Genomic DNA, 27,076 nt, shown 5'->3' with positions numbered 1-27,076 from the left:
GAAGTGAACTCAACAAAGAAGTTACCAAGATTAACAGCTAATTCCTTTGTGATATGGACTATGATGATAAATCTTTGTCTGATTATGACGACTAAGGCCTCATCAGTAAAAGAATTAAATAGTTCGACGGCAATATATCTTGATCCAATCTCTCAAATCCACATGGCCTCGTCTTCATGGAACATGATTGTATATTTTGAAATGAAAACGTACTTAGAAACACTGGATCTTGCATCCACATTGCTCAACGCCTCTAAAGAAATATGTCCAAGGCTCCAAACATTTGAAGACCAGTGCTGGTCGGTAATAAACAATATGGAATATAAAGTAAACAAAATCAAGGCGAATTATCGGCTTTTCATGAGGGATGATAAACGGCAAAGAAGAGGAGCCCCATTGAAGTTCATAGGGTCTTTTCAACATTGGGCATTTGGTGTGATGGACGACGATGATCGTGTGGCGATGGAAAATAATATGAGAAATCTGTTAGCCAACCAGTACGACTTAAAAGAATTGTCAAAAAAGCAGACATCGATAGTTGATTCCACGGTCAATCTGCTAAAAAGAACAACGGAGGAAGTCAATTCGCACTTTGTGGAGATAAAGTGCAAAATTGATAACATAACCGCCACCATGAACGAAAATTACTTCGTTTATAGAGAATCTATTCGTTTCTTTATTATAACTAAAGAAATCCATGAATACATAGACGAATGTGACGAGGTGCTAAAGGAAGTCATTAACCTGTTACTGGACATTAATAATGGTCATATACACCCTGTGCTCATAAGTCCGGAGAAATTGCAGTCGGAAATATTTAAAATTCGAAATGAGCTGCCCACGAAATATGTTTTACCCGGAAAATCTTCTGGTACAGAACTTAAGGAGGTTTTACATTTGATGAGGGGACGTGGAATGTATATCGGCACACAATTGGTGATCGACTTGAAGATACCTCTTTTCAACAGACAGTCATCGCAGTTCTATAGAGTAATCCCGATTCCATTTGAACATGACGGTGCGGTATTGATAGCAAGGATAAGGTCGCCATACATCGTGTACAATTTTGAATTGGATTCGTTCCACTATCTGACACAAGTCATGTTGAACGAATGTAAAAACACATTGGGAGATGAGATTGTATGCGAAGAAAATTTTCCCTGGCGAGATGCGTCGACCAACAATTGCGAACTGTCACCCCTGAGGCCGCGCATCGAGATAAACTGCACGTACGATGAAGTTGAAAACAGTCCCTATTGGATACAGCTGAGGCAAAAGGGAAATTGGCTTTTTAAGACGTTTAAGAATGCAACGGCCCATATTAAGTGTTCCGAAAAGCAGCAATCCATCATAGAACTTCCACAACAAGGTATTCTAGCCCTTGATACAGATTGCACGGCTAGAATTGACAAAGTGACTCTAGTGGCGGTCCATCGGGTAAGAAATGAAATGTCAACTCAATTTCACTCTATTCTTTTAAAGGACGTCAGTGAAGCCGACAAAGAAGCCATAAAACCCCTTGGAAACGTATTGGTGAAACATCACAATGAGATCAGCCAGCTAAAGACGCTCGTGGACGATTTGAAGAAGCAGAAACTAAATTTAAGAGGTTTAGAATTTCATAATTGGTCTGGTCACATGTCATTTATTTTAGTTACCATAGTAGTTATAATATTGCTAACTCAGTTTATAAGGAAAATTATAATAAGGAGACGGATAGCAGCAATTCAGTTCCAAGGAAGGCCGAATGTTTAAATAAAGTATCTGCCGGCCGGGAGAATGTTCATAAAAATATGAACATGAATCTTTCTTTTATTTTGTCTAGCTTAGAAGAAGTAATAAAATAATTAAGTGTCTTAGATAATAAATTGTAATGTAGATCTGTCATAAATGTTATTGCTTATTTGCTATGAATTTTATGTACTTAAGATAGAATTTTCAATGTTATCAATTTCCAAGAAGTCATTAAATCCATATGTGAGTTTCCCAGCCATTAAATCCATATGTGAGTTTCCCAGCCATTAAATCCATATGTGTAACCTTCATTGATCATGTACACTGGTGCATACGATAAGTTTTATGATAATAAAGGTTGTGACCCACGCACGCACTTATCTATGCACACAGTAGGTAGAGAAGATCACTGGATTAAGAAAGAAGAGATAAGAATTATTATTAGGTTGCATTAGGCTAAGTTCGAATAACATATGTAGCTCTTAAGGACAATATTTTTTAAATAAAATTAGTACTCAACCAACATCCAAGCCGGCAACATCTTTTATTAATACGCGCGTAAACAATTACATTCAATGTTTACAACTACCTTCCAAGTGGCTAAATAACTAGTTTTGCCTCTTCAACACAAGAATGCTCACGAAATTTATTTAAAGCCTTTCAACGATTTCAACAATTCATCGCAATCGGAGTAATTGAGATGGAAAATTTCAATTTTCTTTTTTAAAAATACCAAACCTTTTTATTTTCAAATTTTATATTTCAACATTCCATCTCCAAACGAATGTTCCACACTCACCGTTAACAATGAACAAATCCTTGTTCAATGTTCAAACTTAATCAAAATTTTCATTGAAGGTTGGTGGTGGTGGTGAGAGGATGGTGAAAGGAAAAATAGCTGGTATGTCGCAAAGCAAACATAAAATTTAATTTAACAAAATGACCACTAAATTGCAATTGACGTTGGAGGAGGATGCAGCGGCCATTTTCCAAAAGCAAATCCACCGTTTACGTTTGGCGGTTTTCTGTAGGACTAAAGAGTAAATCATTTTTACTGGAATGTTCAATCAGGGCCTAGGGGCGAAACGTTAGTGGATTTCGGGGAAGCTGTTAGTGGCCATAGTTGCCAACATCTACTTAAAGGATTCATGTGTTTTTCCTATAGGGACCTACCAGGCTGTACACATGCAAAATCAATTGCAAGAAATCAAACATTTATCCAATACCACTGCACACAACAACTAGTGGGAAAGGCTTTGCATGAAATAATTGTAGTAAACTCCCAGTAGTTCATAAAATGAAAGCTAGAAATGGAAGAAAAGTGTATCAGCGTTTTGAAAGTTTCCATCGCAAAATAACGTAAATAGAGGATGCAAGTCGCCCCTTTTCTAATTTTCTTGAAATTTTCGAGTTAAGATTCCTTGGATCATTAAATTCATCCGAATTTTATGTTTTTCAAAAAATTTCCTATAGCTCTTAGAAAATCACAGCAAAAATTGGACATTCATTGAAAGTTTTTGCGAGGATTTCAAGAATCCGTTGAAAAACTGATTCCATACCAAACATCTTAGGAATATTGTAAACATCTATGGCAAATGTTATTCATTTATCGGTCATCGCTAAACCGACTTGTAATTATATGCTGATATCGAATATATGAAGTATATGGGGACTCTGTTAAATATTTGGAGGTGTTGCGAACGGAATGACAAAGTTACTTAAAAGAATGGTGGAAGGTATAACAAGTAAACGAATTCTACATTGGATCCAAATTTTAGATATAATTCGGATGATATAATTATATTAGATATCATTGAAACAAACGGCTGGATATTTGTAATTCTAAAAATGGATCGCCACTCCTTCTAGGAGAACTCTTTAGCATATTATAATATTTAAATGACGCGAAGATGGACAATATCGGTCCGCCGCTGTAGTACTTTCCCCACTCAAATTAATTTTGAATTATTTTCAAATTTTGACTGCAAGGGCTGCTAAAATTTCTTCGCACTCAAAATATCTATGGGTCATACACTGGACCATAAATTAAGGTGGACATAAAACGTCGAAGGTACATATATCGCATTACTTCTGACAAATTCCAACAGTAAAAACTGGGAAATAAAGTCAAAATCATTTATTGGATTTTTGTTTCGATGGGTTTTTCCATCTTGACCTATGGAGGTCTAAATAAAAAAAAAAAAAAAAAAAAAAAAACAAATAAAAAGCAGGTAAGTTCGGCCACCATTTGGAAAATTAAAAAAATCGCAAAAATACCGTCAAAATAAAAACTGTCATATGGGATCTAGAAGACGTGGACTTGCATAAGCTGTAGTACCGATTCCGAAATTCAAATGTGAAATTTGAATCAATTCCGGGTTATCCGGGAGGTGGACCTGCATACGCAACTTTGTCAAATACAATAGTATCCATTAAGACGTTCAAATACGCAATTTGAAACAATTCCTGTGAATAATTTCGCTTAAATCATAAAAGTACCGAATAAAGGGAGGTACCGTTATGAGGCGCTATACGAAAATGTGGGCCGATATGACCCATTTACGAACTTAACCTGCCTACTGACAAAATACACATATGTGTCCAATTTTAGCCCTCTATCTTAATTCGATATGACCCATTTACGAACTTAACCTGCCTACTGACAAAATACACATATGTGTCCAATTTTAGCCCTCTATCTTAATTCGTTCGAAAGATAGCGTGATTACAACGGACGGTCGGACAGACAGGCAGAAGGACATCTTTACTTAAAATTTTACGCTGATCCAGAATATGTATACTTTGTAGGGTGTAACATTTCGAGGAGTTAGAATGGTATCAAAAAAATAAATTAATAAGTGGTCGTCTACCTTATAGACTTCTGGACCTTCAATTCTAGGCAGAGTGGTAAGTCTAATTCCCCAAAGTTTAATTCAACGGTTGGATCCTTCAAACAGCAGGGATTTGTAACATTCTTGTTGGACGTGATAGAATTTGCCGTAAATATTCCCATTTTGAATGCTATTGGATGAATTGAATGAATGAATATTGAATGTTCGAAGTTTCATGAAAATGCGATACTTACTTTGCTTTCTATGAAATAGAAATCTTGCTGCACATCCGATCAATCCATTCGCGTCTGAGCTCAAATAATGTGTGGCAAAATTTTCAATCAATCTTCAAATCTTTAAGAAAAATATTTTAAATGTATTTCTTTCTATTTTCTATTTCTTTTTAATTTTTACAAAATTTTGACAAACAATATTCAATTCTGAAAGCCTTTTGACTAGAATGAACGAGTATCCTAAGCGACTGCTCCCTGCAAAGCAATTGCAAAATCTGAGAAAAATACAGCTTCATCTCCAATAGTATTAGGACTCTACTCTGATAATAGCTATGAGGATTGGACCATAATTGCGACCTCTAGAGTGAGTACAATTGTGAAAAAAAAAAAACAAGTGAGAAAGCAGTAAGTTCGGCCGGGCCGAACTTTGAATACCTTCCACCATTTCGAACGAATTAGAAAATTTTCAAAAAAAAAAAAAATTATAATATAAAAAGTTCTGTTATAATCTTTAAAATACCTAATATCGGATGGTGCCGATATATGGGGGGATATGCGATATTGTGGACCTATATAGACAAATCTATGTCTGGGGGTAAAGTACTCACAAATAACTCCTTGTGTAGAATTTCAGACAATTCCGTTGAAAAATGTTGCTAAAATCATCAAAATACCGAATATCGGGGGTACCGTTATATGGGGGCTATACGATATAGTAGACCTATATAGATAATTCTCTTCCAAGGGATAAGGTACTCCCAATGAATTCCTGGTGTGGACTATAAGACAATTCCAAAAAGTGGCTGAAATCATCAAAATACCGAATATCGGGGGTACCGTTATATGGGGGACATATTATATCGTGGATCTATATGGACAACTCTCTTTCAGGGCGTAAAATACTCACAAAGAACTCCTTGTGTAGAATTTCAGACATCAAAAATACCGAATATCGGGGGTACCGTTGTATGGGGGCTACACGATATCGTGGACCGATATAGCCCATCTTCGAACTTGACCTGACTGCAGACAAAAGAGAGATCTGTGCAAAATTTTAGCTTTCTATCTTAATTCGTTTAGACTGTAGCGTGATTACAACAGACGGGCGGGCGGACAGGGCTAAATCGTCTTTGAATTTTACGCTGATCTAGAATATATATACGTTGTTGGGTCTAAAATGATTATTTCGAAGAGTTACAAACGGAATGACGAACTTAATATACCCTCCTTACTATGTATGGTGGAGGGTTTACAAACGAGGTTGATTTTTTCGCTAGGTTACATGCCAGACATCTTAGGAGTATTATAATGGCAAATTTTATTATTTTACCTTGAAAATTATAAACTTTGTCTTGATTTCAAGAGACTGACATTATAAATCTACTCAGAAATATCGAATATATGAAGTTTACGGGAACTGAAATATTTAAGCATTAAATCGGATGAAACATATGTATATATGGGAGCTATATAAATCGATTTTCCCCAAATGTGAAGTTCTTGTTAATGCGCTGAATTTGGTTGGATTTTCCGAAATACATCCTATTTGGACGAATACTAAACATTTGGTGCACAATAAAATTTAATTCGGACGAAGACATATATGGAAGCTTTATCGACACAGAAAGTGATTCTATGAGGTTTCCTTCTCCACGTTACAAACAAATGCACAAAGACCGTTGGTCTGTTCCAAAACTGCATGTTACTAGGATAACAGATTTTCCCTTTATCATATCAAAACCAGTCGTAAAGTCGGGCGGGGCCTTTATGATACGCTAGACCACTTTGCATATTTGGTAGAGCTTCAACCCCGTCCCCTTTTCAATTCGGGTTTGTATTATACATTTGGTGCACAATTAACTTGAAATCGGATAGATATATATATGAGAGCTATGTCTAAATCTGAACCGATCTCGATAAAATTTGGCAGAGGTATTTCTGAGCTGTATTTGATATATTCCGCGAATATCGTTACTACGAGTTCATATTACGGCTATGCAGGGCAAATTCAACAAATCGGATGAACAATATGTATGGGAGCTGTAGCTATATCTGAACCGATTTTCACCAAATTTGACATACTGGTTTCTAAACTCAATTCGGTCGTAAGTGCCAAATTTCATCCAATTTGGGCAAATATTAGACGGATGAACAATATATATGGGAGCTATAGCTATATCTGAACCGATTTCGATACTTATTTTCAGGTCTATTTTGGTTTTATGTGAAAAATTCCATACTATTCGGGCTCATATTACACGTTTGGTGCACAATAAAATGCAAATTGGACGAAGATATATATGTGAGCTATATCTAAATTTTTACCGATTATCTCCAATTTCAATAGGGTTCGTCCTTGGGCCAAACAAATGATTTGTGCAAAATTTCATCTGGATCGGGTAATAAATGCGAACTGTACTTTGTCCACAAAAATACATGGACAGACGGACGGACGGACATGCATAAATCGACTCAGAATGTGATTCTATGCAGGTTCGTCCTTGGGCCAAACAAATGATTTGTGCAAAATTTCATCTGGATCGGGTAATAAATGCGAACTGTACTTTGTCCACAAAAATACATGGACAGACGGACGGACGGACATGCATAAATCGACTCAGAATGTGATTCTATGCAGATCATCAAAAGGAACTATGGGTCTATCTCGTTTCCTTTTGCCTGTTAAAAACAAATGCACAAAGACATAATACCCTGAACACCTTGTGGTGTAGGGTATAAAAATGAGCGCAAGAACTTACACCGCAACGGAAAGAAAATAGACTCAAAAGAGCTAAAGATTTGCTTCGCTTGGCCGATGGTCGCTCTCCGCTCGTATTAATCGACCGTGGCATCAGAATAAATGCCGAATATTATGTCGAAAATATTCTGGAGGGATATTCTGACAGGGCTCAGCACGCGCCACCCAAGAATGGTTACAAAATGAAGTTCCTCGCTTCATTTCCAGCGCAAAATGGCCACCAAAATCTCCGGATACCAATCCGTTGGAGTATTGTTTCTGGAGTATTTTGAAAGCAAGGTTGGCACTGAAAAATTTCAAAGTGCCGATCACTTCTAGCAAGCGCTCCGCCGAGAATGGGCCAAAATCACGCAGAGCAAACTTCGGACAGCGTGTGGCGGTTTCATTGGCCATTTGAATGCCATAATTCGTGCCAAAGGTGACCAATTCGAACAAATCTAAACTTATTCTAAAATTTGATGCTGTTTCCTACATTTTTTGCCTTCATTCAATAAAATTAAAAAAAAAATGTCAAAATTACGGCGTTTGACTTTGTTGCAGTTTTTTTTATCTTACCCTGTATAGTGCCGAATATCAAGTCGGTTAAAACATATATATGAGAGTTATAACTATATCTGAACTGATTTACACTAAATTCTATAAGTTTATTCCTAGTCTAAATGCTGTCGATTGTGCCGAAATCTTTCCCATTTGTATGGTATGTACAGTAAAACCCGCTTAAGTACTTTGCCTTAATTTGACAGCATTTTGAGTTACTTAAGCGGGTAGTGTACTTAAAAGAACCCGCTTTAGCACCTTAGGTTGGGTACATAAAGAGACCCGTTTTAGTACCTTCTGTTAGGTAGCAAGACATTTTAAGAATATTTTGAGAATATTGAAAATAACTTATTTAACACAAACAAAAAATTTTATTAAAAAAAATTAAATAATTTATTTAAACTCAAACAAAAAGTTAATTTAACAAAAAAATATTTTGATTATTAATTAAAAACATATTTCATTTGTCTTTCATTTAAAAAATGTATTTTATGTGCGTGCATAATACATATATTTAAAACAAGGCTAGGCAAAGAGTATCCCTTGGGATATCTGTGTGTTCACCAACACAATTGTAAAAAATAAATTGTTTTGAATTTTCTGTCAAAATGGTTTTGGGAAAATATTTAGTTTTGTTCGAGCAGTCGTTGAGGAAGGTGCTGTCGGATATTTTTATGAATACACCGTAAGAAATATTGGAGCACAAATATATCTTACTACATATTCGGAACAAATATTTCCGAATTTGTAAAAATTACAACTTTTGAAATTTATCTTTTCTGATTGAATTCTATTTGACAAAATTTGCATACGAATTCACATGTTAGGAAGAGAAATTCATTTAACATTGATAAATTTATTGTCCTTCCAAATTAGTGGACATTTTCATATCCTTTGATTTCTCTGAAATTATATGTACGTTCTTAGTCAATTTTAGGAAAAATAGCAAGATGCGATGTTTATCATTCTATTTGTAATACATAGAAATAATCTTTTAGAACCCAATGCAGGATATGAGTTTCTGATCAGCATAAAATTCTACGACTATTTGCGTCTGCCAGCCTGTGGAAATCGGAATCGGATTTTTAAAGGGTCAACATAGATGGTTAGCATGTTATGTCCGAAATTATTAAACAAAAATAACATCAAAATTATATAAAATTTCTGAAAATGTCAACTTATATATTTTTTAATTTTAAAATGAATCATAATTGAAATAATTCTACAAATATATCTCCGAATTGTCTGTCAAAACATTAATTTTTTACCAACGAAGTTATTTTAAAAACAGAAAATTTTAAATTGAAAATTTAAAGATAATAAATTATTTCTCACTCTGTAAAGAGAGTCAAATTAACACTTGCAATATTTTGTTATTTTAAAACACATACAATCACAAAAAATTTTTGAGGCTCTCTGCCATGGTAGAATTACAAGGTAACCCTTTCAGGCCAGCTGGTATCAATTTGATATGTCAAAAAATTGTTGTAATTTGAATTCGCCTTCATTTACACATAAGAAAATTGTTGCATGATTTCAAACTTTAACAATGCTATTGATAGAAAATCGAGATTTTACGTTTTTATAGAATATGAGGGAAAAAGTGTATATTCAACATATGGTAGGCATAGGTAATATGGAGATCTAAAATTCGTGGATATTTGAAATAAGTGAAACAGGGAATCAATTTCATTTAGGAAATAAACCGATACATGGAATTTCATCATCTTATTTGTACGGATTTTCAACTATGTTATACACTATAGGGCTTCAACAGTGAAAGGTGAATGATTCCAAAGCATATTGGATTGGTTTGGGGAACAAAATATTGGCAATTTTTGGGGTGTGATTAAATATTGAGATAATTTTTTTATTTCAAATTGTTCGAATGAATTTCATCATCTTATTTGTACGGATTTTCAACTATGTTATACACTATAGGGCTTCAACAGTGAAAGGTGAATGATTCCAAAGCATATTGGATTGGTTTGGGGAACAAAATATTGGCAATTTTTGGGGTGTGATTAAATATTGAGATAATTTTTTTATTTCAAATTGTTCGAATGTATTAAAGTTATCTATGCTTAAAAGACTTCCTGTCTGCTATACATTTCATAGCTGAGCAAATAATATGCCTGGACTCACAGTAGACTCAGCCCCCCCTTCTGCAATCTTTGATCCAAATCTTAAGTAAGCCTGAGGAGTAAATATACCCTAAAGTACCTTTTAGGTAGCATGTCACTACAGCGAGAAAGCTGACGATGTAGCAAAAGAAAAAAGGGTACACCCCAGAACCACCACAAAACCTAATTTTAAAGCATCAAAAATAATTTTCCGGATATTTCCTTTAAAGAACATTATCGCTGTTGAATATGAAATCAACGTTGCCAACGTTACCAAGACTGCATGCTGTGTAAGGATGATGAAGAGATAACGATTGGACATCTATTATCGCAAATGTCCTTCGTTGGTGCGCTGGAGACTACAATCACTCCATTTCCAGTCTATGTGATTTTCAAAAATGTTGTATTGAACGTGCTATAATCAAACCAAGATGCAGCGGCTTCAGCATTACTTTCAATCGATGTTGGAAGTTTTGAATATTTGCTTTTGTAATAGAAAAAAAACACAATTTTGAAAATTTTTAATTCAATATTTTGATTGGAAAAATAATTTGCCCCAAATTTTGTACTTCAAATCAATTCGCCCTGACTACAACTTTGACATATCAAGTTTCCAAAAAAGTTGCTTTGTTGTAATTTTCGCCTATGTTGCTACCTGGTATTTCTACCATGCTCTCTGCCTTGCCCTGATTTAAAACATATGTATTTTTTATGAGATCATTTAAAATAAAGTTGATTTCAAAAATAGTTTTAAATAGCAAAAAAGTCAGTAATTTTCTTTTGACGCATGTTTTGAAACTTTGTTTTTTAAAAAAACTTTTCTTCTAACATTTCAAGTTCATCAAATTCAAGATTATTGCTCTCCATATATCTCTTCACTGTTTCTAGTGCTGTCAGCGCTTCTGCAAAAGAGGGTGGGTTCACTTCAAAAGTATTTTCCGTAGTATCTTCAGATGGTGACACCTCGCCATCGTTATCTTCCAAAATACCTGACAATATTTCTTCCTCTGTAAGTGGGCCAAAGCATTCAGTATCCTTATCAAAATTTACATATTCCTCAAACTCTTGAGCGTTTATGGGAATGTCTAAAAGTGTTTCTTCATCGCCATTAGGAAAATAATTTTGAACAACAAATCCGGCCTAAAAATAAAATATTAATTAAGAACTGTTAAATTTTGTCAGGTTTATAAAGAAAAAAAATATTGACCACGCCTACTTTTACGCCCACTATCTTGATTTATTTAAAATCTTTATATTTGCCAGATAATGAAGATATCGGTTTGAAAATTATTACACGAGATACTGTTGACTTTCCCTCCAAACTTAGAAATTTATTTGGGCGCCAGGGAACTGAACACGCATACTTCTAATCTGTCTATATATATAAGGAAGTTGTGTTAGTTACTACTCTTATAACTCAAGAACCGTTAGACTTACTATTTAGACTTACTATTTCGGAATTTACATTTGTAGTTTTTTTTTTTTGAATTCTAATATGATGTGTACTCTTTTTGGGTAGTAGAGAAAGACGAAAACTATGGAGTGGCGGAACTGAATAGATGATGTCAAAATAATTTAACGTGGTCAAATCAAAATTGCTAAAAAATCAAAAAGGAGCATATTGCCCTGCAAAAACTCTAAAATAGGGAAAAACTGAGAACATTTTTTCAATGGAATCAAATTTCAAAATAATAGTAAGTCCAAACTTCGTAAGGACCTTTAAATATTGGCTGTAAAAAACCAGCGAACAAGTTGAAGATATTTTTTATATTTGTTTATTAGTTACTATGCTTATAACTCAAGAACGTTTTGACGGATTTTCACAATTCATACAACTAAAATATGCCAATAAAAATATAAAAGAAACCAGTAAAGAAAGTCTTAAAGTTGGGCGGGACCGACTTTATGATACCCTACACCACTTTGCTAATTTAGTAGAGCTCCACATAACAATTAAAAGTTTTTATGGGAGAATTCAATCATACACGCTATCATTATAATTATATTTTAAAGTTCAAAGGACTAAATATGCCGAAGCATTTGTATCTTTTAAATTCGGAATTGTATTGCCCATTTGGTGCACAATTAATTTGAAATCGGGTAAAGATATATATGGGAGCTATATCCAAACCTGAACCGATCTCTATAAAATTTGGCAAAGATATTTCTGAGCTATATTTGACGTATTTCCCTGAATAACGTTGTTAGGGAGTGCATATTACGGTTGTGGGTAACAAATATAAAAAAACGGGTGAATAATATATATGGAAGCTATAGCTATATCTGAACCTATCTTCACTAAATTTGACATACTAGCTTCTAGACTCAATTCGGTCGTAAGTGCCAAATTCCATCCCATTTGGACAAATATTAGACGTTTGGTGCACAATAAACGGTAAATCGGACGAAGTTATATATGGGAGCTATATCCAAATCTGAACCGATCTCGATAAAATTTAGCAAATGTATTTTTGAGCTGTATTTGATATATTTCCCCAAATATTGTTGCTGCAGAGTGCATATTACGGCGGCGGTGGACAAAAATAACAAATCGGATGAACAATATATATGGGAGCTATCGCTATATCTGAACCGATTTTAGTCAAAATTGGCAAACATATTTTCAGGTCTAATTTGGGTGTATATGCAAAATTCCATACAATTCGGGTTGATATTACACGTTTGGTGCACAATAAAAGGCAAATCGGATGAACATATATATGGGAGCTATATCTAAATTTTGACCGATTACCTCCAATTTCAATAGGGTTCGTCCTTGGGCCAACAAATGATCTGTGCAAAATTTCATCTGGATCGGGCAATAAATGCGACCTGTACTTTGTTTACAAAAATACATGGACAGACGGAAGGACGGACATGCATAAATCGACTAAGAATGTGATTCTATGCAGATCATCAAAAGGAACTATGGGTCTATCTCTTTTCCTTTTGCCTGTTACAAACAAATGCACAAAGACATAATACCCTGACCACCTTGTGGTGTAGGGTATAAAAATCCTTTTGGCGTAAAATTTTTTCAATTTAAAAACTATATAGAAGTGTACATTTTTTATTGTTTTGAATTCTGAATGAATTATATCAAAAATGAATTAGTACGCAATAAGATGATAAATGGTGATCTTTCATGTCTGAAATTGGCTTTTAGCTTTCAACTCCAGGATCTACATCGTGCTTCAGCTGGAAGATGCGAACAAATTTAAATAAACAAAAATAACCGACAAAACGTTATGGCGCTCATTTCAACACGTGGACCTACCTACTTCTATCACATGACACTAATCCATCCAATGAGAACTCAATATGCAAAATTCATTGGGACTACATTCAGTGAAATACCGAATATAAAGGGCTCATATTACACGTTTGGTGCACAATAAAATGCAAATTGGACGAAGATATATATGGGAGCTATATTTAAATTTTTACCGATTATCTCTAATTTCAATCAAATTCTTTTAAAATAGTTGACCACTAAGACCCTACCATCCAAGCCTTATTTGGATAGTAATAAGGCAATGGAATAGATTTTCCTCTAAAGCATCTGGGATTCTTTAATTTTCCGATAGCAATCAATTTTTTGTAACTCCCGTCAACATTGTTATTTTTATGAACTTAATACTTTCCCGGCGTTTCCATCGCCATTGCCAGCCATTTTTTGGAATAAAATCGGAATGCAATTTTGCAGATAAGTCTCTGGCTTTTTGGAGGATTTGAGCATCGGTTAACAGTGTATTAATAGCTCTCATCTGGTCAAACCATTGAGCAAGAGCTTTTTCAATGTCATTGTGCGGACTCGTACGTAAACGTTTACGTTGTAAAGTTGCGTTTGCAGCCTCCTCCACTTGTTGCCGATTTCTCCAAATTCTATTAACAGTTGATAAATGAAATGCTGCGCAATTTCATTTTTCGTTTTTGCTTTTTGTTCAATCAAGTGCAGAATTTGTATTTTTTGCTTAATTGTCAAACTTGTAAGTCTTCGCCCTTTGCCAGACATTTTTACGAATCACACAAAAATATTTATTTTGACAGATGTGAGTTTTTAAATAACGATTATAAGGAGTTGCCGTCTTAAAAAAGTGTGTAAGTGTTGCCGTCTTCCTGCGTGTACATAACCGGGGGACAACGTACTTAAAATTACATTTAATGCCTAAAAAATTATGGTACTTAGGCGGGTTGAGTATTTATGCGGGGAGGTAACTAAACGGCTAAATTTGTTCGAGTTTTTACAAAAAACCAAAATACAACGACAGACGGACGGACATGCAAAAATCCATTCAAAATATGATTCTATGCCGATCACTTAAAGGAAGTATAGGTCTATCTCGTTTTCTTTTGTAGGTTACAAAAATGCGTTCTACAGTGCGAAAATACATTTCGAAACCAAATCGGGGTGCCCAAAAAGCAAACCAATAACTTTTCCGTATAAAAAGAACAAAAAATACCAGAAAAACAATCATCTGAAAAGGGCCATGGTCCACGGGGCACCCATTTTCAAAGACAGTAAATCAAGTAAGATCAGGAAGCGTAAGGTTGTTGTCTGCAAGGGCTGATATGAAACTTTCTTCGCACTCAAGAAATCTTTGGGTTATACACCGGGCCATGAATTTAGGTGGACATGAAACGTCGAAGGTACATATTTCGCTATACTTCTGACAAATTCCAACAGTAAAAACTGGGAAATAAAGTCAAAATCATTTATTGGATATTTGTTTCGACGGGCTTTGCCATCTTGACCTATGGAGTTCTAATAGCATGTGCCGGAAATCAGATCAATGCAGTGGCAAAAAACAAATAAAAAAGCATCTAAGTTCGGCCGGAACGAGCTTAATACCTCCACCATTTGGAAAATTAAAAAAAAAAAAATCCGCCGAAAAATGCCGTTAAAATAAAAACTGTTATATGGAGGCTAAAGACGTGGGCTTGCATAGGCTGTAGTACCGATTCCGAAATTCAAATGTTAAATTTGAAACAATGCCGGTCTGTCGGACCCGTATACGCAACTTTGTCAAAGACTATAGTATCCATTAAGAGCTTCAAATACGGAATTTGAAACAATTCCTGTTAATAATGTCGCTTAAATCATAAAAGTACCGAATAAAGGGAGGTACCGTTATGACCCATTTACGAACTTACTTGAAAAATGGACATTTGTGTCCAATTGTAGGGACTTCAATTCTAGGCATAGTGGTAAGTCTAAGTCCCCAAAGATTAACTCTCCGGTTGGATCCTTCAAACAGCGGGGAATTGCATCATTCTTGTTGGACGTGATAGAATTTGCAATATCGGTAGGGATGACTGTATGGATTTGTAGATATTTGTAGGCCGTAAATATTCCAATTTTGAATGCTATTGGATGAATTGAATGAATGAATGAATGAATGAATATTGAATGTCCGAAGTTTCATGAAAATGAGATACTTACTTTGCTTTCTATGAAATAGAAATCTTGCTGTACAGCCGATGGACCAATTCGTGTCTGAGAAATTAGTGGCAAAATTTTCAACCAATTCAATTCAAGTCTTTAAGAAAAGTATTTTACTTTTTTTTTTCTATTTTTTTACAAAATTTTGACAAACAATATTCAAAATTTTGCTGTTGAAAACATTAACAAGTAAGTAAAGGTTCAAGTAGACCAAGAACAAGTAATAATGTAATATATTACTTGTGGCATATATTTTTCGCCCTGCGCTTTCATTTTTGCTCATTTATTTAAATATGCTTTGCAGAATTATGTTATGACACCGTTAATCGAATGTATTAAATGTGAGTACGGTTACGGGGTTGGTTATGGCTACGGCAATATTGTATGTCACATATGCCGTAAAGGCTACAGTCGGACATGGCCGATCATGTGATACTTATCCACCACTATAAATTGCGATGAAGTTTTTGTAGATCTGAAAGTCTATTGACTAGAATGAACAAGTATCCTAAGCGACTGCTCCCTGCCAAGCAATTGCAAAATCTGAGAAAAATACAGCTTCATCTCCAATAGTATTAGGACTCTACTCTGATGATAGCTATGGGGATTGGACAATAATTACGACCTCTAGAGTGAGTACAATTGTGAGAACAAAAGTGAGATAAAACAAGTAAAAAAGCAGTCGGCCGGGCCGAACTTTGAATACCCTCCACCAGTTGGAACGAATTAGAAAATTTTCAAAAAAGTAAAATCAATTAAAAAATCTGTTATAATCTTTAAAATACCTAATATCGAAAGGTGCCGATATATGGGGGGATATACGATATTGTGGACCTATATAGACAAATCTATGTCTGGGGGTAAAGTACTCACAAAGAACTCCTTGTATAGAATTTCAGACAATTCCATTGAAAAATGTTGCTAAAATCATCAAAATACCGAATATCGGGGGTACCTTTATATGGAGGCTATACGATATAGTAGACCTATATAGATAATTCTCTTCCAAGAGATAAGGAACTCACAATGAATGCCTGGTGTGGACTATAAGACAATTCCATTGAAAAATGTGGCTGAAATCATCAAAATACCGCATATCGGGGGGTACCGTTATATAAAGGATATATGATATCGTGGATCTATATAGACAACTCTCTTTCGGGGGATAAAATACTCACAAAGAACTCCTTGTGTAGAATTTTAGACATCAAAATACCGAATTTCGCTAGATTGCATACCATATATCTTAGGAGTATTATTAACATCTATGGCAAATTTTATTTTATCTTAAAAATTATAAACTCTGAAAAACCTTGATTTCAAGAGACCGACATTATAAATCTACTCAGAATTTATGCTAATATCGAATATATGAAGTTTACGGGAACTGAAGTATTTAAGCATTAAATCGGATGAAACATATGTATATATGGGAGCTATCTAAATCGATTTTCTCCAAATGTGAAGTTCTTGTTTATGTGCTGAATTTGGTTGGATTTGCCGAAATACATCCTATTTGGACGAATACTAAACCGTTGGTCTGTTCCAAAATTGCATGTTACTGGGATAACAGATTTTCCGTTTATCATATCAAAAAGAGTTGCCAATAATACCCTGATTACAGTGTATTGTAGGGTATAAAAATGAAAAATAATACCCCGACATCGGTCCACCGCTGTATTTCTTTTGCCACTCAATTTATAAATATCAAATTAGTTTTTAATTTTTTTTTAAATTATCCCAAAATTGTGAAAAAAATTACTTGATCAAATTTGGAGTTTCTCCTATAAGGAGACTATTCAAAATGTTTGGCCAATTTTCTGTTATAAGAGGTGGTATCCACTACGAACTCAAAATTTGAAACCTTTCGGATACAGAACATCTGGAGGCACTTATATACACTGACAGTTATTAGGAAGGCCAGAAACCTTTCTATATAGGCAATTGGACAATATGGACCGATATGCCCAATCCAATAAAAATAACATGCATATGAGCGGAATAAATCATCAATATACCCTTCATCAATGGAATATAGCTCATTCGACTCCGAGCTTCATATATAATAAAAAGTTTGACCGCTATTTTAAGTAAGGATCAGGTAAAAGTAAATAGGGAGAGTGGGAATATTATGACATTGATTTATTCTGTGAGACCAGTACCCTAAATTAAATAATATTGGACAGTTATATGCGAGAATGTTCCATCTTCTGGTATTGCGGTTCAAGGTAAAGAGAAAGAAAAGGGCACAAATGGAACAAAAAAGTTAAGTATTGTTCGAATAGATTCCTCAACGATTTAACTAAAGATATATTTTTTCAACTATATGAGCAATCATCGATGATTTCAATCAATAGATCGACTCAAGAAGAATGTGCTCTTCGGGGCTCTTGACATTCCAACAGAGGGTTTCCATCCACAATAGTAATTTTCACTCACCAAACTTTTAACCTATTGCTGGTAGAAAAAGGAACAAAGAACTATTTCCACTAATAAAAAAATTTACTCATGAACTTGTATTTCAAGCAGAATTTCCAGAACTAAACTTCATTAAGTGCAACTCCTTTATAAACACTTAATGTGTCACGAAAAAGTTTGCCCAATGAACAGCAAAAAAAAATCCTCCACAATTTGTAAAAGTCATTCAAAATCAAAGCTGGCGGCAAAAGGACAACCGCGACAACAAACAACAACAACACCAACGACGTAGAAATACTGGTTAACCTCCTACAAAGGAGTAATAAGTAAAGTTTAGAGAGGGAAAGCGTAGCTTAAAGCATGGTTGGTTATTTTTAATAACGAGTTTGGCTGGCAGCAGTGAAATAAGCTTTTTGTTTTTAGACAAGGATATGTGGTTTTGTGATTTAAGCCGCTGAGAATGTTTCCCGGCCGTACACACATGTGTATGTATATACAATTCACTGAACACACTAACATACAAGCAGATATCCAAACCAAACCAAACGACCGACAGACCGACCGACCGAATGTCTGCAGTGCCACCACATTTACAAATGGTCAATGCATCGAGGTTGAACCAAAAAAGAAAAAATATATATGAGGGCATCAACGTCATCATCAACCTCACGGCAACTGACGTTATTCGCAGTTCGTTTGGAATGCACTCTGGTGGCAGGCGGGCAGGCACCTTCCCGGTTCGAAGTATTTGTTGTGTTGCAAACACACTGGGTGTTGTTTGGGGAATGTTGGAGCTTATTTTGGGGCAATGTGTTCATGTGTGTGTGCGTGTAAATCAAGCGGATATGCGCACATTTTGACCACATAAAACATTTCGAATACCACAAAATTCGAATGTGGCTTCAATTGCCTCGCCAAACATATATGTGGGGCATTTCATGGAAAGACCCATAGTTATTTCTAAGGATCTTCATAGAATCCCTTTCAGAGTCGATTTACGCATGTCTGTCAGTCCGTCCAGGTATTTTTGTGAACAAAATGCAGGTCGCATGTATTATTCGATTGAAATTACATTTTTCGGATTTGGATATAACTCCCACATATATCTTCAACCGATTTCGAATTTATGGCCAATATCAGTTCAAATGACCTGCATTTTGGTACAAACGACCGAATTCAGTCTAGAAGCAAGTACATTAAATTTGGTGAAAATTGGTTAAAATATAGCTATAGCTCCCATATATATATTTCATTTGATTTGGGGTTTTAAGTCCCTCACATTCACAGGATGAGATGAAAAAATTCCAACCAACTTCAGACTGCTGTCATTTCCAAGCCACTCGTCCGACAGCTGTTAAAATTATTCCAGTGAGAGCTCATTATATTATTTACAAGCGTGCAAAAGCATTTTGGTGAGAATTTTCCAGAAAAAAAGTTATTCGTGATGGAATTCAAGCGTGATAGTGTGATTTGTTTATATTTGGCTGGAAAACCACAAGTGTCTATCGTTAGAGCACTCCAGCATTTAAATGTCAATAAATCTTCTAAATCGCTCGTTACCGTAATACTGGTAGCGTAGCCCGACGTCACGGAAGTGGACGGAAGAAAACAACAACATCAGCAGAAACGGTTCCAAAAGAAAAGAAGCGATTTGATCGAAACCCGCGTCGCAGTGGCCGAAAAATGGCTCATGAGCTGAACAAATCGCAATATTCCATTCGCCAAATATTGAGCTCGGGGTAAAGCCATTGGGATTCCAAAAAATGCAAGAACTTACACCGCAAGAGAAAGAAAAAAGACTCAAAAGAGCTAAAGAGTTGCTTCGCTTGACCGAAAGTGGTGAACTGCCGAACTTGGTTTTCTCCGATGAGAAAACATTCGTTATCCGGCAGTTTGTAAACAAACAAAATAATTGTGTTTAGTTGCCAAAGAGATCAACTGAAAATGTGCAACTTCGGTTGGCCACCAGAACAAATGCGCCGGCCATGGTGGGCCGCCATTATAGCCAATGGTCGCTCTCCGCTCGTATTTATCGACCGTGTCATTAAAATAAATGCCGAAAATTATAGCGATAATATTCTGGAGGGTGTATTAAAGCCTTGGGCACGCAAAAATTTTGGCCGCAGACCTTGGACATTCCAACAGGACTCAGCACCTTCGCACTCAGAACGCGCCAAACAAGAATGGTTACAAAATGAGGTTCCTCGCTTCATTTCCCGTGCATAATGGCCACAAAAAATCTCCGGATACCAATCCGTTGGACTATTGTGTCTGGAGTATTTTAAAAAGTAAAGTTGGCACTAAAAAATACCAATGTGTCGATCACCTCAAGCAAGCGCTTTGCCGAGAACGGACCGCAGAGCAACATTCGGGCAGCATGTGACGGTTTCATTGGCCGTTTGAAGGCCATAATTCGTGCCAAAGGTGACCAATTCGAATAAATCTAAACTTATTCTAAAATTTGTTGCTATTTCCGACTTATTCTAAAATTTGTTGCTATTTACGGCGCTTGTTGCAGTTTTTGTCTCAACCGTATATGTAATATCAGCCCAAATTCAATCGATTTTTTCATATTCATCCGAATTTTTCCATTTAGTAAAACTCAGTCCGGCATCTATCTATTACTTCAATAAATATTTTTTAATATAATTCTTATAGAAGTCATGTTACTTGGTACTAGAGGTACAAAAACCATATCCAACTCTGAATCTGAAAATCGATTCAGAGTTGGATATAGTTCCCAAATTGTGATTACTCTAAAGCCACGATGCGGATTCCAATAAGGTTTATAGTTGGTATGATCTACCTCACATAAATTTCCAATATACACTTTTTTGTTACGGTAGCTCTACTAAATACGCATAGTGGTGCAGGTTATCATATAGTTGGTCCCCCCGACTTTGACCCTTCGTTACTGGTTTTATAAATCGAAACCAAACATAATTTAATCTTTTAACAACATTTATGAAATAACTCATATCCGACTGTTGCTTTGGCATTGCAATATTCCGTTTTGTTGTATAATTTTAAGTGAGCGTGTGTCTGTGTATATTTAGTTTATTTTTTTTTTAGAAAATCAACAAAGAACTGAATCGGGCATGGAAATGAACATTCCTTAAATAAATGTGCGTGTGTGTGTATAATAGAAACCTACAATTGTACATTATGGACACAATTACGAACAAAGCTATATCACAAACACATAGCCCAAAAATGCTAGCAGCAGCAGTAGCAGCCTCTACAATCAGATTTGTTCTCAAACACTTGATTTTGAGACGCGCGCACACACACGCATAGCCAGACTTGGCCAACAGTTGGTCACTGAACACACACACACCCAAACGCAAACACCAAAAGTGTTGTTCACTTTTCATAAAGTTTTGTTAGTTAGTTCTCATACTCGGCAAGAAAACAAATTCCCTGACCGTAAAGTGATCCTCGATGGTGGGTTTGCGTGTGTGGGGATTAAAAATTCTGGTCATATTTATATATTGCAAAGTAGTCTATTAATTTTTTGGTTTGAAGAACTCTAGGGATGCTTTACACCATACGAGACCACGAGGTGAAACAGATCAAATTTGTTGTTATGTTAAAAGAGACATAAACGATGAAATGTGCGTAGAGGAATAGAGAACACGTATCACGGACTTTACTTGGGGGGAAATAGTTAGATCGTCTTCTAGTAATCGACTTTCCGATCATAAATTTTTATCTCGACTCAAAAATATGCCACGATATACATAAATTTACGAAAAAATGTTGAATTTATTTTTTGGTAGACATTGTGCGCTGGAAATGAAGTGGGGAATCTCATTTTGTAACCATTCTTGGGTGGTGCGTGCTGAGTGCGATGGTGATGACTCCTATTGGAATGTCCAAGGTCTGCGGCCAAAATGTTTGCGTGCCCAAGGCTTTAATACACCCTCCAGAATATTTTCGCGATAATGTTCGGCATTTATTCTGATACCACGGTCGATTAATAGGAGCGCAGAGCGATCATCGGCTGTTTTCGCGGCCCACACCATCACCATAGCCGGCGCTTGAGTTTTGGTGGCCAACCGAACGGGCACATTATCAGCTGACCTCTTTGGTACGTAAACACAATCATTTTGCTTGTTTACAAAACTACTGGACAACGAATGTTTCCTCATCGGAGCGGAGAAAACCAAATTCGGCAGTTCAGCACATTCGGCGAAACGAAGCATCTCTTTACCTCTTTTGAGTCTATTTTCTTTCTGTTGCGGTGTATGTTCTTGCACTTTTTGGAATTTCAATGGCTTTTCCCCGAGCTCATTTTTTAATAGTTGCCGAATGGAATATTGCGATATGTTCAGTTCACGAGCCATTTTTTGGCCGCTGCGCGCGGTTTTCGATCAAGTCGCTTCCTTACTTTTCGAACCATATCTGCTGATGTTGCTGTTTTCTTCCGTCCACTTCCTTGACGTCGGGCTACGGTACCAGTATCACGGTAACGAGCAATGGTATGAGACAAAAAAGATTTATTCACATTTAAATGCTGGAGTGCTCTAACGATAGCCATTTGTGGTTTTCCAGCCAAATGTAAAGACAACACACTATCAACCTGGAATATCATCTCGAATAACTTTATTTCTGGAAAATTCTCGCCAAAATGCTTATGTACGCTTGTAAACAATATAATGAGCTGTCACTGGAATAATTTTAACAGCTGTCGGACGAGTGGCTTAGAAATGACAGCAGTTTGAAGTTGATTGCAGTTTTTCATCTCACCCTGTATAGTCGAAATTTATGACTCGATTGTGGGTTAAGGACGTATTTTTAGAATTTTCTTAAAAAGGTTCTATACATTATAGCCCAAAGCTTCAAGCTTAAAGTGTTCGGAAGTAACATTGAATTTTGCAACCCACCTCGCTTTGGGCAACTCATTTAGGCTACATTTTCTGCAATTGGCAGTTGAACATACTTCAGTTGAAAATTGGTGGTGCCGGTGGTCAGAGGCCGGCCAACAACTGCCTTCATCAAATCTATTTTCAGCTTTATCTATTTGTATATATCTATATCTATAAAAGAGGAAAATGTTTGTATGTTTGTTTGTTTGTTTGTTTGTTTGTTTGTTTGTAATTTATGGACTCGAAAACCGCTGAATAGATTTTCCTGAAAATTTCCATATATACTGCAACATCGCCTGAAAGTAACATAGGCTATATACATTTTTGAATTTCCACTTGGAACTGGAGATATAGCATCAGAATCGGAGGTACCTCCCAAAAATTTAGATTTTATATGCACATATCTATTGATTGGTTGAAGATACAGTCTCCAAATTTGGAATACGTTACGGAATTTGGAACAAAAATAAGTTTGCCAAATTATATTGTAATCGGTTCAGATTTGGATATAGCTCCCATATATATATTTTCGACCGATTTCGTTCATTTGATGCCTCAAACACAATATGAATGTTCGATTCCAATGAAATTTGGAATGTGTGACGGGATTTAATCCGAAAATAAATTTGTCAATTTATATTGAAATCGGTTCAGATTTGGATATAGCTCCCATATATATTTTCGGCCGATTTCAAGCATTTGATGCACCAAACACGCTATGTATCCCCAATTTCAATGAAATTTGAAACGTGTGATAGATTTTATCTAAAAAATTGATTTCCCAAATTATATTGAAATCGGTTTAGATTTGGATATAGCTCCCATATACATTTTCGGCCGATTTCATGTATTTGGTGGACCAAACACGACATGTATTTCCAATTGTAATGACATTTAAAATAAGTAACGGAATTGGGAGCCAAAATGAATTTGTCAAATTAAATTGAAATCGGTTCAGATTTGGATACAGCTCCCATATATATTTTCGACCGATTTCATGTATTTTATGCACCATACACGATATGTATGTTCGATTCCAAAGAAATTTGGAATATGTAACGGGATTTTGATTAGAAAATAAATTAGTCAAATTATTTTAAAATCGGTTCAGATTTGGATATAGCTCCCATATATATTTTCCGCCGATTTCACATATTTGATGCACAAAACACGATACGTATTTCCGATTCCAACGAAATTCGGCATGAGTGGCTATATTTGGTACAAAAATAAATTTGACAAATTATATTCAAATACGCTCAGATGTGATTATAGCTCCCATATATATACTCAGCCGATTTCACATATTTGATGCACCCAAAGCGAGAGAGACAAAATTTGGCACCAGCAAAAATTGCCAAATTATATTGAAATCAGTTGAGGTTTGGATATATAGCTAACATATATATTTCGGCCGATTTCATACATATTATGCACCAAACACGATATATATGACCGATTCCAATGAAATTCAGAATGTGTGGCGGAATTTGGTTATAATAATAAATGTGATAAATTAATTGGAAATTAGTTAAGATTTGGATATAGCTCCCATATATATATTCTCGGCCGATTTCACATATTTGACGCACCAATTCAATGAAATATGAAAGGTGTGGCGGAGTTTGGTGTAAAAGTAATTTTTTTAAAATTATATTTAAATCGGATCAGATTGGGATATGATTTTAATAAGAACCATTAACCCACAACGCCTTAGGCTAACACTAAAAAACAACACAACAATTTATTAGAAATACGCTTATTACGGCGAAGTATGTTGCTATCTCGAATTCACTAATGGCAATAGAAATGCCACTCTACTTAAAAAAATTGCAGTTTCCTGCATGCTTGGTATTTGCTACGAAATAAATAAATCCAAAGGACAAACCCTTCGTGTATACATGTCATGTTACTGCTTTTGTTTATTAACGCATTAATTCGTGCAGTATTTTTTTTTTTTTAATTTTTAAATTTGTTTTTCTTTATCCAACATATATTCGTAAATAAAATTTTGAATGCATATAAAATTAAAAGGGGTAGCGAAGCGCACCGGGTTCAGCTAGTATATATATATATATATATATATATATATATATTTCATTCATTCTTCGCGCTTTTTAAATCATTTTAAAAATGAGGAAAAAATGAAAAAAGTGAAAACAATAATTTTGAATGAGTACAATAAGCAGGTTGAATAGCTTCGTAAAACTACAAAAATACAGCCCTGAGGCTATGCCCGCTTCCTGTCAGACTCATTCAAAATTATTGTTTTCACTTTTTTCAATTTTTTCAAAATTATTGTTTTCACTTTTTTCATTTTTTCCTCATTTTTAAAATGATTTAAAAAGCGCGAAGAATGAATAAAATGACTGGATTTTTCTCTCAAAAATATGATCCTAACCATTCAATTTCATGGCTATATTGGTCAATAGCTTTAATGCGCGAGCCGCAATTTATGTGTCTTCCAATCATTGGTTGTGAAAATATTTTTGTTTTAATTTTTTAAAACAATAAATACATACACAAAATTGGCAGAAGTCGGGCACACTTAGAAAAAAATTGTAATCAGCTGTTAGTTCTACCTTACCTTTTTATTATACCATGGTTGAAACTTACTTTGAATTGACTTTTTTCATAAATTGCAGGAGGCATTGAAAACTTTATTACATGGGTTGACACATTTTTTTTAAAAAATTAATTTAATTTTGAATTTTGAAATTCAATATCGAAAGCTTTCTTTTATTGGTGTTACGTATAAGAGGATCCATTAAAGGAATACCTTAGAGAAGCGAAGCAATTTAGCTTACAAAATATCAATAACCAGAAAATCCGTGTCCGTAATTGGTTAACCTCTTCAATTCTTTGTATTAGTTCCATGAATGATCTGTTACGATGGGAAGGTGCTGCCGGTGAAAAACAAGAAAAGTGGAAGAATTCAAGGGTTTCTCTTGATTACAAAGTTCTGATCTAGGTAAATATGTAAATTTAATTTTTTCGTTATAAGGTAAATTGACTGATAATTTTGTTGTTCCATACAATATAAACTTCCCCACAATGACGAAAGAATGAGGATACATCATTCGAGTCTTTAGACCTAGGGTTACCGCAACTCGCCACATTCCTTCCTTTTTATACCCTACACCACATAATGGTAAGGGTATTATGTCTTTGTGCATTCGTTTGTAACATGGAGAAGGAAGCGAGATAGACCCACAGTTACTTTTGAGGATCTTCGTAGAATCACATTCTGAGTCGATTTATGCATGTCAGTCCGTCCGTCCATGAATTGTTGTGAACAAAATGCAGGACGCATTTATAATCCGATTGAGATGAAATTTTGCAAACAATATTTGTTTGGCCCAAGGACGAACCCTATTGAAATTGGTGGTAATCGGATTAGGTTTAGATATAGCTCCCATATATCTTAAACCGATGTCGGGTTAATTGTGCACCAAATGGCCTGAATTTCGGCATATCCGACCGAATTCAGACTAGGTGGTGTTTTGTTACGGGGGCTCTACTAAATATGCATAGTGGGGTAGGGTATCATATAGTCATCCCCGCCTATCTTTTGACTTTTCATTACTGGTTTATTATAACCAAAACTGATATATAGAGAGGATATCACATGTTGGATTGGCATACAGTTTCTACCAACACAATTTCCACCACAACTTTTTTGCATGGCAATACCATTCCTATAAGACAGCAATTACTAATTGATATCCCCCCATCCGGAATCCTATCAGCATAATATAGGGAATGAAATGCACCAAAAGCATATTTTCCAGATGTTGATATCGAACTATAATTTGTGTGTAATATATATATATATATATATATATATATATATATATATATATATATATATAAGTTAGCACATCCCTGCCAAACTAAGAGGCAACAATGTTGCCTTTGTGAGCTTTGCTTGGTTGACTGTTGTGTGCTTAGCATGGAGTCGTGTTACGTCTGGTGGCGTGACCATGGGAAGTGTAGTGTTTAGTTTTGATTTGTTTAGTTTAAGTAGAATAAGTTTTTGATTTGAATAAAGAAGTTAGTTCATTCTAACTCACCAAAAGGCACACAAGTCTTTTTATTAACTGGCGCCCAACCGGGTTTATTTAAAGGATT

At 35.3% G+C, this 27,076-nt stretch overlaps 1 long non-coding RNA gene across 1 annotated transcript; it reads right to left on the bottom strand.

Annotated features, from left to right (window-relative positions):
- Nucleotides 1-9,517: 9,517 nt before the first annotated feature.
- On the bottom strand, nucleotides 9,518-15,835 carry LOC131800922 (uncharacterized). Its single transcript, XR_009341628.1, has 3 exons — nucleotides 15,660-15,835; nucleotides 15,371-15,583; nucleotides 9,518-11,356 (listed from the first exon to the last, which is right to left on the bottom strand). It is a non-coding gene; the product is annotated as an uncharacterized LOC131800922 (long non-coding RNA).
- Between the last annotated feature and the right edge of the window lie 11,241 nt (nucleotides 15,836-27,076).

The sequence above is a fragment of the Musca domestica genome, unplaced genomic scaffold (assembly GCF_030504385.1).
Source record: "Musca domestica strain aabys unplaced genomic scaffold, Musca_domestica.polishedcontigs.V.1.1 131, whole genome shotgun sequence".
Lineage (NCBI taxonomy): Eukaryota > Metazoa > Arthropoda > Insecta > Diptera > Muscidae > Musca > Musca domestica.
The sequence above is the reverse complement of the archived record's forward strand: the minus strand, read 5'-3'. Positions and strand labels throughout refer to the sequence as shown.